This window comes from Epinephelus moara, chromosome 16 (genome assembly GCF_006386435.1).
Source record: "Epinephelus moara isolate mb chromosome 16, YSFRI_EMoa_1.0, whole genome shotgun sequence".
NCBI classification, from domain to species: domain Eukaryota; kingdom Metazoa; phylum Chordata; class Actinopteri; order Perciformes; family Serranidae; genus Epinephelus; species Epinephelus moara.
The window spans coordinates 30,108,266-30,125,322 of record NC_065521.1 but is presented as its reverse complement, the minus strand read 5'-3'; the positions used below and the strand labels follow the sequence as shown (position 1 = coordinate 30,125,322).

The following is a 17,057-nucleotide window of genomic DNA, read 5'->3' as shown; positions in this document are numbered from 1 at the left end:
CACCCACTGTGGCAAATCATACATCATAACCTAACCTTAAATCAGTAAAATAAGCTGCTCTCTTCAGCTCTACAGGACATTTATCACACAAACTACCTACATAGCTGAAAATTACAGCCACAACTGGCTGCCCCACAAACATATGAATGCTTTCTTTATTTAGGCCCATGCTCATAAAAGTTTAAGATTATGCATGTGCCCTTGGAGGCAGAGTCTCATCTGATTTTTCTTCACTATTTTGCCACGAAGAAAGTTCCAGACTCAATGAAGAATAAATACAGAGGCTATTATGAGGAGCATGTCAATAATTTATAATGGGATTATGCTTTGGTGAAGAAATACTGGTCCCCAGAATCACTCTCCAACAGCTGATGTTATTCTAACGCTGGCCACTTGGAGGCACTCGCCTGTGAGGTCGGTTTTAATTGAATGGGTGCCTTCACGGGTGCGTCAAGTCAGACACTAGATGGAAAAGAACAGGAAATAAGAAGGGTTTCTTTCAAAATAAAAGAATAATAGTTGGACGCTCCTTCACTATGGGTATTAGCTGTTGTACAACTGTAAAAATTATGTTTATAAATGCACTTAATCAAATGAATAGCTTGACATAAACACTATCTAGCTTATATACAGTCCATGATAAGATGCACAAGTTGGATACATAAAAAAAGGGAGAGAAAAAAGGGATATCAGAGCAAGACGCTTACCAAGGGTTTGTTCCAGGATGGATCACAAATCATGGCAGGTGATTCTCAGTTAGCTTTTTATAATATATACAATTTGATATGAAGAAACAGTTACAATAAATATATATTAATATTAGCTATTACTCAGTATCCACCAGTAGATCAAGACTCAATCTAAATTTAAGACTGTGAGCAGGAGAGCTTGGTTATAAGTAGGCCTATGATGCAATGGTCGCACTCTCCCTTGCAGAGCAACGTTAACATTAATTAAAATGGGCCTGAAAATAGCAAATATTACAGTAGCGAATTTTCTAGTTTAATGGTCTGATATGTCAAACAGGTCATTTGGAAAAATGAAGGTGTTATTTCTGCACAAATATAGATTTAAAAACGCCATGTAAAACAGTAATTTACCACTAGAGGGCACAAAGACTCAAATAAAAACGTCCGTTACTGTTGCTAACATGTCGCTAACGTTAATGCTAACGCTAGCTGAAACAGAACAATACAGGCATACCTTTGGAGTCATTTTCTCTCTTGAAATGTTGAATGTAGGTCTCAGCTGTTCATATATGATCTACAAAAAGTTAAGATATCAAGTATGTCTGGTTCTTGTTCGGTCGCTAAACGTCAGACTTTAAGCTAATGTTACCTCAACTCCCTGTTTCATGCTACGTGGGCGTGTAGCTTTAGCTAAGCTAATGTGACTTTAACCGACTTCAACCTCCTGTGTCATGCTGCACATAACGTTAGCTTACAGTAAGCTAGCATGCGTTAGCAGTTACGGACTAGCTAACGTTAGCTTAAACAGTTATTAGCATTAAAAATGTTTTCATTATTTTACGAGATTTGTACAGATATCATATTATTTTAGGGAATGTACATTTTAGAAGACATTCTTATTTATTATATAATATAAATTTCATCCATATTAGCTTTAGACCCTCGCTGAAAGCTGGAAAAACAAGCAAATACCGTTAGCAAGCAACATAAAATATTGTTTAAGCTTTTCTCAGTTGCATATGTAATTTAATTTTTTCAAACCACAATTGTTTCTGACCACTTTTTAGTCAAAGCTAAAAACATTTTTTTTAAAACCGCTTAACATTACTCAAACCTGTAATGACTGCAACCTTATTTTTAAACTCAAATTTAAATCATTTTTTAAAAAATATATATATATATATAAATATTTATCTTTGCACCCATTTTCTGCACTTTTGCTATTTTTAATTGTGATTTTTTTTTTTTTGGAGATTTTTTATTTTTAAATTATTTTTACCTTTTATATCTTTTTTTCCCCTCTGTACTCTTTCTCTGTGTTATGGTTTGTATTTCATTGCTCTGTTAAGATTTCCCCTTGTGTATAAAATGTGCTATACAAATCATAGTGCCTTACCAAACTGCTAAATTTTAGTTAGTTAATTTTAGTTTTAGTTTACTAGTTGAAACACCAGTCAACTTTTTTTTTGTATGTACTTATTAGCTATTTTTGGGGAGATGTGCTTCTCTTTCCACTTTGTATTAAGGCTTATTTATATTTATTTATTTATTTATTTATTTTTTCTCTTACTTTTTAAATGTAACGTTTATCCAAATATGAATTACTTGTCTTTAGATTGTAAATGAATGTTTTATTTTGAAAGCTCTTACCGGAAGCCAGTGTTGTCATTCTGTGTGTGTTGACAGTGGTTTCAGTCACATGGTGCTGCCTTACCGAGAGCTGATGGAGCCAGATGAGAAAGGCAGGAGGCGAGCCCCTCCGGTTGCGCGTCAGCATCCCCTCAAATAGGAATCCGCTGCTGTCACTTCTGCTCTACATACTGAGAGACGGACGGCTGTAACCCTCAAACAACAATCTAAAGGCGAATCTCACTTGGCATGCAGCTGTTTTTGCATGTGATGTCAAAGGAGCAGAGTCAGGGGAGGCTGTGAGGAGGCTGGAGCTTTGCAAAGAATGATAGTGAGGATCAAGGCGCGCTGTCCCAGGAGAACTCATCTGAAGAGCTGGCCTCGGGAGACCGGGATGCTCCTCTAACGCACCGGTGGGCGAGTGAGTACAACACACCCGATCTCCATCTCTCTCATTCTGGTTCCACTTTGGTGACATGTGGACAGTTTTGGACCGCTCAGCGTGCCTGTCCCTCTTTATTGCCTCTGAATTATTCCCTCCTTGATCCCACCTGTCTGATCAATCATTCATAGGCTTCTTAGTAAAGTGCAGCATAACCGGTTGGTCAGCGATGTGTGAAAGTTGCCTTGCTAATTTGGAAATGGTGCACTTTCCCCTCTGCACACACCCGTAACTTAATGCATGCACGCATCAAGGTTTAATATCATGCAGTGCATTTCAGTGGGTGATTGGGAGGGGGGGTCGATCGTGTTCCCTTTAAAGTTTTGATTAGAGTGAACATGTGTTGCACACTGTGGCCACTGTGTCGGTGCAAGGCTAATTAATAAAGCCTTTGTGAGGGGCTCTCCTATCACAGGCACTCATCATTAATCCGCTGATGGCCCGGAGGGCGTGGGTTGCCGTACGTGATGATAAGAGAAAGGCACCAGTCCTACTTACACAGCAGGGCTGATTAATTATGGACTCAGAACTGATGAACTCAGAGACTGTAAGGTGCACAAAAGGAGACACACACATGTCAGAAACAGGCTTTTAATATCATTTTATGTCTCATTGTCACCATTGATAGGTGACATTGAGGATGAGTATTGGCAAAATACAAGTTCAGCCTCTAAAGATGCACAATTGCCTTGAATTAGGTGAGAATGATGTGATTGCTAAGCGATATAGAAAGCAGTTCAATCCTTGCCACAACGATACATCTAAATTAGTCTGTAATGATTTCCTCACCTGTAATAATCTTCGGTGTGAGGTGCTCCTGGTGCTGCTGAATGTGTGGGTGTGGGTGTGAGTAGAACTTCTCCAGCAGGCTCAGTGCATGTAGATGAATGAAATCCACTTACTATGCAGCAAGGGTTCCCATCTCCAGTGTGTTGTGGGTGTGTGTGCGGGTGAGTGTGCCTGTGTGTGTGTGTGTGTATTTCACCTCATTACACTCATTGTGTTGACTTAAGCAGGAGGGTCACCCCTGAGGCCCGTTCTCCTGCCTTATTGAGGAGTGATGCCCTGAATTACACCACACTGGCGCTGATTGCAGGAGTACAGGGGCACACAGGGGAAAGCATTTCAGCTTAAGTTCACGACTGTTATTCGGACCGAAACATCACGCATGAACGTGATGTATGTTTTCTGGCACAGATAAGTCAGCGCATTACACAATCACCAGTGTGAAGCTGTCCCCCCTACTCACTACAAGTGCATTTCGTTGAGAGGTGCTTAACTCTTGGATCTCGTATATTTCAAATTTGCGATGGAGCTCCAGCTCTGGTTCGAATTCTGGGCAATTATGTTCACAGCCTGCCCACGCACACTTTGTACAGGAGCTCCTCTATTCTTGGTTGTTCTACAAACTGACAAAAAAACTCTCTCCCTTACAGCCTGTGTACTGCATTTCTCCCGAGGCGTTCTCAATATTCTCCCTGTGTATGTATTAAACATCAAGCATGTCGAACTGCAGGCGCGGGGCCGAGCACTTTAAGGCAGAGTCAGCCTTCTGTGGAGGGTGACAGAACAGTCAGATGGCCCCCACAGGGCAGAGAACAATTCCTGCTGCTGATGCACCCAAGGCGACAGGACTGGAGCGCTCCTTCCTCCTCCCTTCCCCCTCCCTCCCCTCTCATCCACCTTCCATCCCATCATCCCTTCCCACCTTTATCTCATAGAAATAAACACACTCTCTTGGGTTCACTCGCACACCTGCACCACGGCTTCTTTGCTCTGTCTGCCTCCCTCTCGTCTCCTATGCATACATGTATGAAACATATATCGTCTCTCTCATAAACACACACATGCAGATGTGTGCCTAAAGAGTTATATTTATGAGTGGCTGTTTAGGTCATAAATCACACCTGCTCTCACACACATACTTTCCCACACACATTTATACACCCACAATCATGCATACAGTCTTGCCACTTTATTAGGCACACCTGTACAATCTAATGCAGCTATTCAGCCATAAAGTCTATTTTTATTTTGCCCACAATATTCAGTTTTTTTTTTACACTGTCATGGAGGTGTTGATTAAATTTAAATTTCACAACTGAGGCGGTAGTTAGTGGTGACATTATACTGTACTGCAATATATTGGGAGGTGTCATTTATGTTAATAGGGAGGACAAAAAATTCATCCAGTACAACACCACTTATTAATTATGACTTCATATAATTGAATTTACATATTTCCAACAATGGCAACAAAAATGGAACATTATACACTTAATTAAGTTGGAATTTATAGCAGAGCTGTTGTATCGAATGGCAATGGTGGGTACAGGTGTACCTAATAAAGTGGCCAATGAGTGTAAATAGCCTGTACCCACCATGACAGTGTCCCACACACAGCACTACTCTCTCTTACACGTACAGCTACATTCATATTCCACTACACACACCCATATGGTACTCCGAACATGGTCAGACTGGAGCTGAGGCAAATTTTCGAGGCAGTGTGACTGCATACAAAAATCAGTGGAAAGATGCAAGTGGAAGCGAACAGATGCCACTTTGTAAACAAACAGAAAAAAAGAAAAAAGGAGCAAAAGTGAAGGGAAATAATAGAAAGACAGAAAGAACTGGGGTTTTTTGTACATTTTTAGGTCGTTCGGAATCGGAGTTGTCACACAGACGTACATGTGGGCTGCGCATGTTGCCAGCTAGCGAATGTACAGACGCTTCTCTGGGTGTTTTGGGTGAGTAAACAGGGACAAACACAGTGGGCGAATTTGTGTTGATAAAGCAAGGCATATCATGAGGCTGTACTGCTAGAGAAATGATTGTATACTGTGAGAGATTGAGAATAGAAGTTTGTGTGAAACAGAATGATACTTTACTTGGACGGTATCTATTTTTCATACCTTCAACCTTCCTGATATTTCAGTGGGGTATGTGGTGTTTGATTGTGTAAAAAAACAAAACAAAAAAAAGCTAAACTGCAGGTGGATAGATGTCATTGTGTAGCCTACAATGTTATGTGTCTAATATGCAATTAGCCTACTTAGACAAGTCTTGCTGGGTTTAAATACCGATAGGCAATAGAATAATTAATAGAAAGGAAACAAGCGCCCTTCTTCCATAGATTCTTCCTGGAGGACCCGATGACACTTGTTGCCACAGCGAATACCGACACATCAGTGGGCTGAGTGGAGATGAGGTGTGGGTGGTGGTAACAGACTGGCAGTTGAATAAAATAATGTGGCTTAATAATGCACACAGTTTCGTCTGTGTTGGCTGGCTCACCTTTATCACCGGGACTACATCTAAAATAATCCCAAACAGGGGCAGAGGTATACAACACCTTCAGTCGCCATCTTTCTCAGCTCATCCGCCCGTTCCACCAGAAGAGTGGGACCTCCGGTGGCACATGCAGTACACTACATCACCTCAATACAGCATCTCTGAATCAGTTTAATAGAAAGAGGAGCGTTTGTATTTTCGACGGTTTTGAAAACCACACTTTCGGGATTTCTAAATACCCTGGTACGCCGTAATACTTTGACCCCACCCAAGTGTACAATACTGTATCTAAGAGTAGAGAACAGCATACGTGACGTAGAACAGCTCTGTCTGAAGGAGAGTTTGATTAAACTGTGAATAGTATTGCACTCTCAGGTCCTAGTTGGCTCATGGCTCTCAAAGCCATGAAGTGGAGAAGGCAAATAATCAGACAATTCATGGCGCCGATGACCTTGCTATTGTTCCAGCAAAACCTGGTGAATGTAAAGTTGTCCTTTAATGCGCTGTGGCTTGATTTAAATTCTCCTTGAAGCCTTAACGTAGCTTGAAATGCCTGTTAGTAGACACAGGCTTTCTTTTAAGCCAATCAGAAACTGAAATTTTAAACTGCCTTCCTGGCCAATGAAACTACCTTCCTTTTCAATACACACTTATATTACCCATTTTATTCTCTCTCACACACAGTCGTTCCCTCCTTCTCATACAGTACACACATTATAAATACACATTATACAGAGAGTGTATGACGGCGTGTCTGTGAGCGAGAATTACAGTGTTTATACGAGTGCACAGTGGCTCACAGTTATTTAGGGTTTCGAAAATGTCAGTCATTGTCTTCGCTTGTTAAAAGGTGCAAAAGTGTGATGCTAGCTCTACAGATCGCAGAGCAAATGGTCCGTGAATCCTCAAAGTGTGTATGTGCACATGTGTGTGGATGTCAGCTGTGTGCATAATAGCTCAGGGATCGGGGGGCCGTAGATTGGCCAGTCAGCCAGACAGATGTGCCCTCGCCTGGACTTGGAGTGCGGGGCCTCGAACTGGCCTGCCACCCAGCATTAGTGCCATGGATCCATGACCAAAGGGCTCAGGGCACCAAAACTCACTGTCTGCATAAAATGCTCTCAATTATTAATGCTGTATATAGGGCAATAAGAGGCATTGCAGAGGCCAAGGGAGGAAACAAGGAAATGGGCACTGAAGGAGGAAAGAAAAGGGATGACGAGTGGAATAAATGAATGGAAAGAACAGTTTTTGAACAGTTTTCTTTTTTCTCCCGTGTTGTCACAGTTGACATTGAGCATAATACCACATTTAAACAATATGAGATCACCATAGCAACCAGAGATCAAGAAAGTAATGCTGCGGCACTATTGATACTCTCAATTACTCTCCTCTTAGAGACATGAAAAAAAAGGACATTGACCAGTTAGACCTTCATCGTTTTCACACTACGGTACGCTGTATCTCAAAGATCACACCCGCTACTTTGTCACGTGTCCAGATTTTTCAATTATACAGAATCCCCCTCATTAATTGTTGAGTGCACGGGTAGTTTAGTATCCGCCAACTCAGTGTGCACTAAATACATTTCAGGCCGGGTTCAGCATTGCAGTAGCTTGCCATTAGCGTAGGAGCACTGTAATTCATAAGTATTGATTCATGCCTCGGCAGCATTACAGCATAATGTCCCTGAACACGACTATACACAACACAATAAATAAAGCAGCAAAGAAAAAGCAGCGATTTGCATAGATATTCTGTTAACTCCCCATTATGTCTAATGTGATACAATCATGATACAAGAACATGGAATAATGCGCTTGTTCTGAACAATGCAGCTCCATTATTACATGTAGATAATGCACTCCATCCTCTGCTCCCCATTTAGCCGGCAACCACGTGAACGGAGAAAACGGGCTCCTGTCCTGAAGCTTGTGTCAGATGTTGGTGCTTCATTTACTAGGAATTTACAACAATGCTGCAGTAGGTGCGTTTCTATCCACCTCTTTGTGTACATTTTCAAAACACTTGAGTGGAAATGCCACTCAGATGTCCTCTTCAAACTTCAAATGTCACAAGAAAAGTTTTTGAGCTTGGGGGAGGTTGAAAAGTTGGTGTACCGATAAACAATAAACACGACTAAGGACAATAGGAACGGAGTCGGTGGATAAATGAAATCAGGACATACTGTCATTGCGTAGACCACAGCAAGCTCTCTTCGTCGTAACACCCTAGTAAGTTGTCCAAACCTCTCTGTTTCCATTGCCCAGTGTGCTCTCCATTGTTAAACATCCATTGGTTTCCTTTATTTGAGGTTTGATTGGTGCTCTTTTACTTACATCATCTTGTCACGCCCTTATTTTATGTGGTAGCATGACTGTAGAATTAGCACCACCCACCCCTTATGTCGAAGAACCAGCCCTCCAGTATTTGCACAACAAAAGTGCGTAAAATCACATTTATTTTGTCGATTTTCTGAAAATTCACTTAAAATTTGCGCTACACGTGGGTGCACATTTGTTTCAAGACCATACTTCCAGCAGTAACAAGAACATTTAAATTTTGTGTCAGCTGGTTTTAGAGAGTCTGAAAACCTTTTCAAGGTCGTAGCACCAGGTGCGGTTTGAGCTTAGAATTATAGTCTCCACTGAGGAACTATTCCTTAAACCCTCGACGTATATGTAGTCTTACCACTGCTCTTTCATTTATTAGCCTTCTGGTGATGGTTTATAAAGACCTTAATGTGTGTGTGACTTTTCATCATTTGTCACAATCATTGTCACCTGTGCTCTTTCTTTTTTGATGTGTAGGTCCCTCAATTTGTGCTTCTCATGTATTATCATAACTCTCGCTCAATTTGTACAATGCGAACTGACTTGTAAACCTAAATTATTAAAGAATTCTTTCCAATATTTTATATTTTCATACAAAAATAACAGATTTTGTATGTGTTTCTCAAAAAGAAAAACATTACAGAATATTACATACACATTACAAATATAGTTGCAGCTCCGTAAACAAGTCTTCTGAATATGCCAGAACAGAGAGTTAAAACCAAGAGTTTCGTATTTAGTTGTCGCTATCTTGTTTTTTAGTAGCCATTAGCGACCATATTTAGATGAAAGTGAAGCTGTGGAGGAGCGAGGACACTGCCGTGGTAGCAACTTGCCAATCACAAGGTAGCCACGCCCTAAAGCATACCCTGCGTTATCGTCTCTTTTACTCTAAATGGGACCATACTTTATAACAGGAACATCATGCTGTATTGAAGAAGACTTTAAACAAGTGAGTGAGACCATAAACTCATTATGAAAATGTTTACTGTGGTTATACATAAAGTTAGAAGTAGTGTCACTTTCTCGGGGGTCACATTTGTAACCAGTGGAGTCGCCCCCTGCTGACCTTTAGAAAGAATGCAGGTTAAAGGCACTTCCACGTTGGCTTCACTACTCAGACCCGGAGATAACCCCTTGGTAAAGACCTCCTGGGTTTTTAAAGATCACCAGTCTTTTATTAAATAAAAAAATCAGGCGCTTAGCCCTATGACTCAAATGTATATATGAGAAGCACAAACTGGAGCCCATAAATCACTCTTGAAAATGAATTCAGTGTAGCTGTGACTGCCAAAATGCTCAGTGAGGATCCCATGTCCAGAAAGTCAAAGTCAATAAAGATGGAGACATACTGACCAGCACAACTTTGCCACACAATTTTGAATAATGTCAAATCAATCTTTGTATTGACCTTTCTAGTGACCTTTTTTTCTGGCACTGTGAATGCACAGCACTGTGACCTCAGTTTTGTGCTGTTGGCTGATGGACTCCTCCACTCAGCGCCTCACTAAAAAAGCCTCACAGCCACTGTGCAGCAGGCTCCTCTGCATCTATGCTGGAAAAGGAGGAGACGGTTTTGTTTTTCATTCTTAAACTTTGTCACTTATTGTGGGCGGAGACGTGTTTAATACCAACAACAGTTTAGTCTGCGCAAACAGAGCGAATCATCTGAGTCTCATTAGCGGGGATGGGATGCACTTTTCTGCTCTGTGTTTTGTGCTGTTAGTTCGGCATACTTTAACATAAAAAATATTGCCTGCTCTTGCTTTAAGGAAAGGGGAGAGAGTTACATAACACCGAGCAAATTTAATATCAGATTCCATCTAAATACACAGAGTGGCAACAAACCAGAGTACGTAGTCATATAATGCACCTAAAACTGCTGCTATCAACTAGCACACACAGCTGCAGTTAGTAATGGGCCTATTGCATCAGCACACCGAGATAATTGAATGATGCCATCATGTGCAGCTAGATTGCAGTATGAAAACCCTCTTGTGAACAAACATATCAGCACGAAATAATACAAAAGTGGAGCTTTCTACTGTGGCTGCTTGATTATGGCAAAAATCTGATCTCAATTATTTTGGTCAGCACTGAAATTATTATTATTTCACATGATTACTCATTTACCGTCATCTTGGCTCAAGGTGAACGAAACGTGCCACAGGCTGGCTGAGAATGAGTTCTGGCTTTCAGCAGGGTGTCTGCAGTTCCTTAAAAAGTCTTAAAATTCAGTTTTATAAATAGTATGCATAAAGCAAAGTCATTAAATAGTTTTAAATTTGAATTTGCGTGGTCTTAATTGGCACAAACATTTGATCTAATTTTATTTATCCATCTTTTAATTTCTTTTTTTTTTTTAAATGAGTCAAGCTCTTCTGCGTGACGGTCCACATTTCTAATGTTACAAATCTTTAAACATATCACTGGACGTAATACTGTCTTTTTACTTTATACTTGCACACCTGTTGGCAAAATGTAGCTTAAATTATCCATATTCCTACATAAAACCTCCCTCTGCAGGGCACCACACGTATTTATACTTACCTGCAATGATTTGTCCAAAAATCTGTCTTATATTTGGTTTAAAATTATCTGGAAAATGTCTCAAAGAGCATTAAATTTTAGCCTCTGATACCTGTAGACATCTGGGAGGGTTGAAAGCAACCTGCTGTACAGGCAAGGGGTGCGCGGGAATTTAAAACACAAGACAAGACGGGAGCATCACAATAATCTTTTTATCTCGATTATCTCGTTTTCATAATCATTGGAAACCAAAATCATAATTGAAAATACAATCTGATTAATCACCCAGCCCTACTTTCTTCTTATTGTCACATAACTGTGATAGGGGAATAAGCATACAAAATGTGGCTGATAATTTATGCTTATGCAATGAATCATAGTGGTAGATTTCGGGGGTGACACAGAGATACGTACCCGTCAGTATTTAGAACATGTGCCCCATATGCCCCGCCTAAAAAAACATGACTAGCACTTTTATTTTGACAAATTTAAATCAATTTCCACCATAAATTGATGCATAAAAATCCCCAGAATTTAAGAAATTAGATGTTTGACACTCAGCATTTCCTGGGGCAGGACCTGGACCCCAAACCCTGCGTTTCATACTCTCCCCCATGTTGAAACGAAACCTAAACCCTTGCATGAAATGTTCTAATGCAGTTGTGATCTGTTTGTTGTGAACCAATGTATCTTATTGTATTAAGCCATTTAAGAGTTTATCAGTATGTCTAGCTGTGTTTGTGCATGTATGTGAGTCTCCACACCTTCCTCATCCACACCTTCCTCATCCATCTGTCTGCATTAGCATATTAACTGTATGCATATATCTGTATGTTTTCCTCTAACTGGGAGCACAGTTATGGTGCTAACGGGAACATGATGTGTGTCACTCTGCCATAAATGTCTCTTCCTGTCTGAGACGCAGACAGCCGGTGTCAGCACGGCGTGCGCTGGTGGGCGAGTTCACCTTTGCAACAGTAGCTGTTTATTGATTCCTCCGACAGTCACACAGGTGTTAGCGATGGAACATCAGCCTCTGCACTCAAAGAGCGTGAGGACAGCGGGGCATTCATGCTGACTGGTGTGTTATTTATTCATTAACAGGCGGTTTGCTCCTCAGCTCTGCCTCAGAGGACCATTTTCACCTGCTTCACCTCCTGAGGTTTGAGATAGCGCTGCATTTGGTATCAGATCTTTCTCGGGTGTGCAGGATCACAAAAATGCACGCAGACACACACACATACCCCCCATGCCGAGTATGAATGAGTGAGACTGTAGGGACAGTGAAAGCCAGAGGAGGAATGAAGGGTGGAGTCGAGGGCTCCAGGGACCGTGGCAAGGCAGATCCTATATTGATTGGTTTAGTAAGAGAATCCTCGGGCTTTTAGTGGTGCTGCTTAATAAGAGTGGCTTGTAGAAAGAGAGATCACATCAGCTGAACTCCACTCGGGAGGCTGCCTTCGGCTTTAAGGAATAGTTCACAGCTAACTCAAAACATAAGCAAGAGGGGGGGCTAATCCATTTAGATCATGGTTTTTAGCAACAACTTTCAGGATTAGGAAGTATCTCTTCACACGAGGACACGCTCTGTGAGGCCAGTTATATCTCTCAGGTTTTCAGAAGCAAAATAAAGGTCATAAACTTTTGCTGCAGGGCCAAATGTTTCAGCACACTATCACAGCTGTGTGAGCCCCCCCACCATATCGAAACCTAAGCAGCCTAAACTATGCGTGTACCTATCACATAGCACGCAGCCGGATCACACAAAACGAATCTCCAGATCTTGCAGTGGGTTTGTGTGCTCGTCGCAGTGTGGATGTTGTGGTTTTTTGCATTGACGTAGTCTTTTTTTGCAGCCTGTACCCTATCTGTCTATCTTGGTGTTAAGTCAAGAGCCTGGCTTCAGAGAAACACTGAGCTATTTTAGGAGGCAGCAGATTGTGTTAAGCAAGGAAGTGAAGTGACACAACTGGGGTTGAGATTTCTCGGTGCCTGAAAACCTTGAAAATATCTTTATTTAGTGCTTCACTCCCCCGACACCTCGCAGATTGCACCTAGCTACCATCAGATAATAGGTAGCTATGGAAGCAAGCAGCACATCAAAGCCTGAAGATGCACAACCACATTATTCTTTTACTTTTTAATGTAAAATGACATATTTATGACTGTTATCTCTGTACCTAGGTCCTTTTAATTCTTTTGTAACTGCTGCAAAAAATATATTTTTGTCATATTTTGACATGTTACTACATAGATTATTAAATTTGAAGTGTGTTACCAACTAATGTAACTTTGAAAAATGTGGAACGTATGATACTTTGTGTGTGTGTGTGTGTGTGTGTGTGTGTGTGTGTGTATCAGTGAGAGAAGGGCTGGGACTATTTTGGGCTGTTTTTGATGATTTAATTTTATTATTTATGTATTCACCTCCACATGAAAGAGAGCTGAGGTCCCAAGTGGTCTCTTTCTTTTTCTCCCTCACACACTTTCCTTCTCTTTCATGAAAACACACACACACAAATCCATATTTATTTAGCCATTTGTTACCATTTTTGTAAATACACGTCATCATTTTCAGCACTTTTTCTCTTTTATTTGATGGGACCTGTACGCCTCAACCCCCCGTTTGTCAGAATTGAGTCAGCGCAATGAGTTTCAGTGTAATCTGACTCGTTTATGTGTGTGTGTGTCCAGCTCATTGTGTTTGCATGTGCTTGCACTTGTTTAACGAAAGCACCTGCTGTGTTTGTCCCCTTCACTCACCCATCGGATCGATAGCAAGCTGGGTCTGCCAGCGTGGTAGCTGTCATGGAATCTCTGCTAACCCAATTAACCAAACCGTGCACTAACCCAATTAGCAGAGCCCCTGCACTATATTAACCCGATTCACACTGCCGCACACACACATCTCACTGGCATCAAATATGCAAGGCCAGCAGGTCAAACACCGAATGAAGTCACTGCTGATATGATTTGCTTCTCCCATACTGAGCAGCAGTGCCTGTGAAATATTAATGTGATGTGATTTTTGTCCCTTTTGTGTTTTCCTCATTGGACTCAAAACACTGTTGAGAAATCACACATTACTAATATAACCACATGCTTAACTGACTACCAAAGAACTATATGCAGATATAACATTATTGAAGGACTCTGTTAAGTGGTCTCATGCCACTTTATGTGTTGTCAGATAAGGACCACAATTAGGCGATCAACTGAAAATTGATAAGTGACTATTTTGATAATCAAAAGATTGTTTTAGGATTTTTTTGTGCAAAAAGCTTCTCAAATGTAAGGATGTGATGCTTTTTTTTTTTTTTTTACATAGTAGTAAACTGAATATTTTGGGTTTTGGACAGTAAGTTATGAAAAACAAGACGTTTTAAGATGTCAACTTTCTGACATGTTTTATTAATAAAATTATTGTCAGATTAATAAGTAATGAAAACAATCAGTAGTTGCAGTATATAGCTTTATGTGCATGTGCAATATATATATATATATATATATATGTATACATGGAGATATAGCTAGGGATTGTAAAGTTGCTGTAAATGTATGCAACAATCAGAAAGTACATATCTATGATTCAGAATCACAGCTAGGATTGCCTGCACACGGCTCTCAACATGGAGGTGGCTGTGCTGGTGGCTAGCTAGGTGCTAATAGTGAAACAGTGCTAACAGAGCTAACAGTGTTAATTGGGGGGGAATCATAGACTGTTTAAAAATAATGAACATGGCCACCATGATGTCACCCTATGGTTTGTGGACTCATGTTGTGAAGTCTCAAGTTTGGCCGTCCCTATCTTAGTTTTTTGGAAGCAGAAGTGACCATATTTGGCATTTTAACATAGGGATCTAAGGGGAATGACTCACTTCTGGAAACAGCCAATTGGCCATTAGAGCACCTGCAGTTTTTGGCACTTCGTGTTGGCCTTATTTCGTAGCCCTGGTGGTTGCCTCTTGAGGAGAACGAGAGGATGGGTGTTAGTAAATAGATCAAAGATCAGGGGTGTCAAACATATGGCCTGGGCACCAGAACTGGCCCGCCAAAGGGTCCAATGCGGCCCATTAGATGACTTTGCACATCTCATATTGATGCAGGTTAAGAGGTGCCACATTCCAGGAGCAATTTAAACAGAGAGTAAAATGCTGCCTCAGAGGCTTTTCCACCCTGACCAGAATTCATTCCTCTGAAATAAAAATGAATACTCACTGTGGTCATATTTAAAGATACTGAACATTGTGCAAAATATTGTCAACCAGCAACTTAAGTACAAAATAATCTGTATCAGACTTCTATCTTACAACGATATGGGTGGCGCCCTGTTGCTAATGAACTGGCAAAACTTGCTGAATTTGCACATATTTTTCTTATGATATCACAAGCTGTTCATTTATCATTTATTTTGTCAATTAATTAATATTTTCAGATTGTACTTGTATTTCTTTACACTAAAAAATGGGAAACATTTGAAGGGGGTTGTTATTTATAGATTATTATGCAGACCTTTATTACTTGCATTGACATGTGCTAACCTACCACGATAACTAACCAAGATGCTCGGATTACAACACACACAGAGGACACATGATTTCGTTCTCTGCTCAGGACACCATTACTCAACTATATCTTTACATAGCCAGTAGTGGTTTGCTGCTGTATTATTGCTCTTAATGTCACATACAGCTCCTTTAATGTAAGATAATACCTGTGAACAGCTATATGCTAGTTAGCTTGTACATTAGCTAACCGTCATGATTTTGTATTTTATTCAGCTTGTGTTTTCCATTGTGGCTTCTTGTTTTTTATGTGTGGAGCACACATTATGTTAAAACCAGCAGTTTAGTGAAATCACCCATTGAAAACACTTAAAGGCTCTACTGTTGAGTTCAACAATGGCAAAAAAAATGTGTCCCTACCCTGCTTGGTGGCTCGCTTCTCAGCTGCATTGTCATTTAGAAATAATGAGCTGTAGTGAACTACCCAGAGCAATGAGACTGAATAGCACCACACTGAGAGTCAGTCCAAGCACAGAAAATATGCCATTCATGACATTTAACATCACTCAACCAGTCAAATAACATAAAATAATGATATTCTAACTAATATGATTAAGTTATGGCTTTCAGCTTCAAACACCACATGCAATTTTTCAGTGCAGCAGGTGGATCACATGAGTCATGCCTGACTTTTCTACAGTGTCAGAGGTTGTGAGTAGTGTAATAGATGAGCAGGCGTAGTAACTCGGCAGTAGCTGTGCTGGAGTGGAGGTGTAAGGTAGGTGGCCTTGGACAAGAAGTGTAAAGAAAGGCACCATGACTCACTTAGAGAGGAGCCTGCAGTCTCCATTGAGAAGCAGCCCACAGAGCTCTCTCTCCTGTCTCCTCTCCATCTGTGGTGCTGTGTGGGATAGTTAGGGAGAGAGGGAGGGAGGGTGATGGCAAACATGCATGTAGGTTAACATTTCAGAATACACCTGGGGTAATGGTTTTTCCATAAGCTGCCATTGTTGAGGCCGACCTGGCTTTTAAGACTGAATCAAATCGATGGCTTCTTCGTCTGAGGCTGGGAGGAGCAGGGCAGCCTCTCTCTGTCTGCACAGCCACGATAACACTGCTCAATGGGCACTAACCACCTTTCAAATGGAAATGGAATATCCAGTGAAAATTAGACCCAGTCATCCAGATGGTACTTAGCACTGGGCAGTGAATGGGAAGATGGTAGCGTGACGGTTGAGGGGTGTGTCGCGCTTTGGCTTTGTTGTGCCGGAGCTTAGCTTTTTCAAAGGTTCGTGTTGTGCCTTTTTTTTTTTTTTTTCAGGGTTTGCTAAAATTTCACACACACAAACAGGAACTGTGTCGCATATTGAGGCATGTAAGATTGGATGCAAGCTTGCAAGTGCAGAGAGTGACTCACCCAAAACCACGGGGGCGTGTGCTACAGACAGTATGCTAACTTACAGTATACACTCATCACAGTGCCAGTTCATTCTTCCTGTGTCTCCTCTCTCTCTCTCTCTCTCTCTCTCTCTCTCTCTCTCTCTCTCCACATCTCCTCTTCCCACCTCTCCCTCTTTCTCTCTCATTAGCTTGCTTGCAAACACAGACAAACTCAGGCTAAGGGGGAGTATTCATA

General features: G+C 41.0%; 1 protein-coding gene across 2 annotated transcripts in view; it reads left to right on the top strand.

The window, feature by feature from the left end:
• The first annotated feature begins 2,402 nt into the window (after positions 1–2,402).
• LOC126403193 (WAS/WASL-interacting protein family member 1) overlaps positions 2,403–17,057 on the top strand; it is a 50,807-nt gene continuing 36,152 nt past the window's right edge. For both annotated transcript variants that reach the window (XM_050065711.1, XM_050065710.1), the window contains exon 1: positions 2,403–2,739. The gene's annotated coding sequence lies outside the window, so the exon portion shown is untranslated. The remainder of the gene's footprint in view (positions 2,740–17,057) is intronic.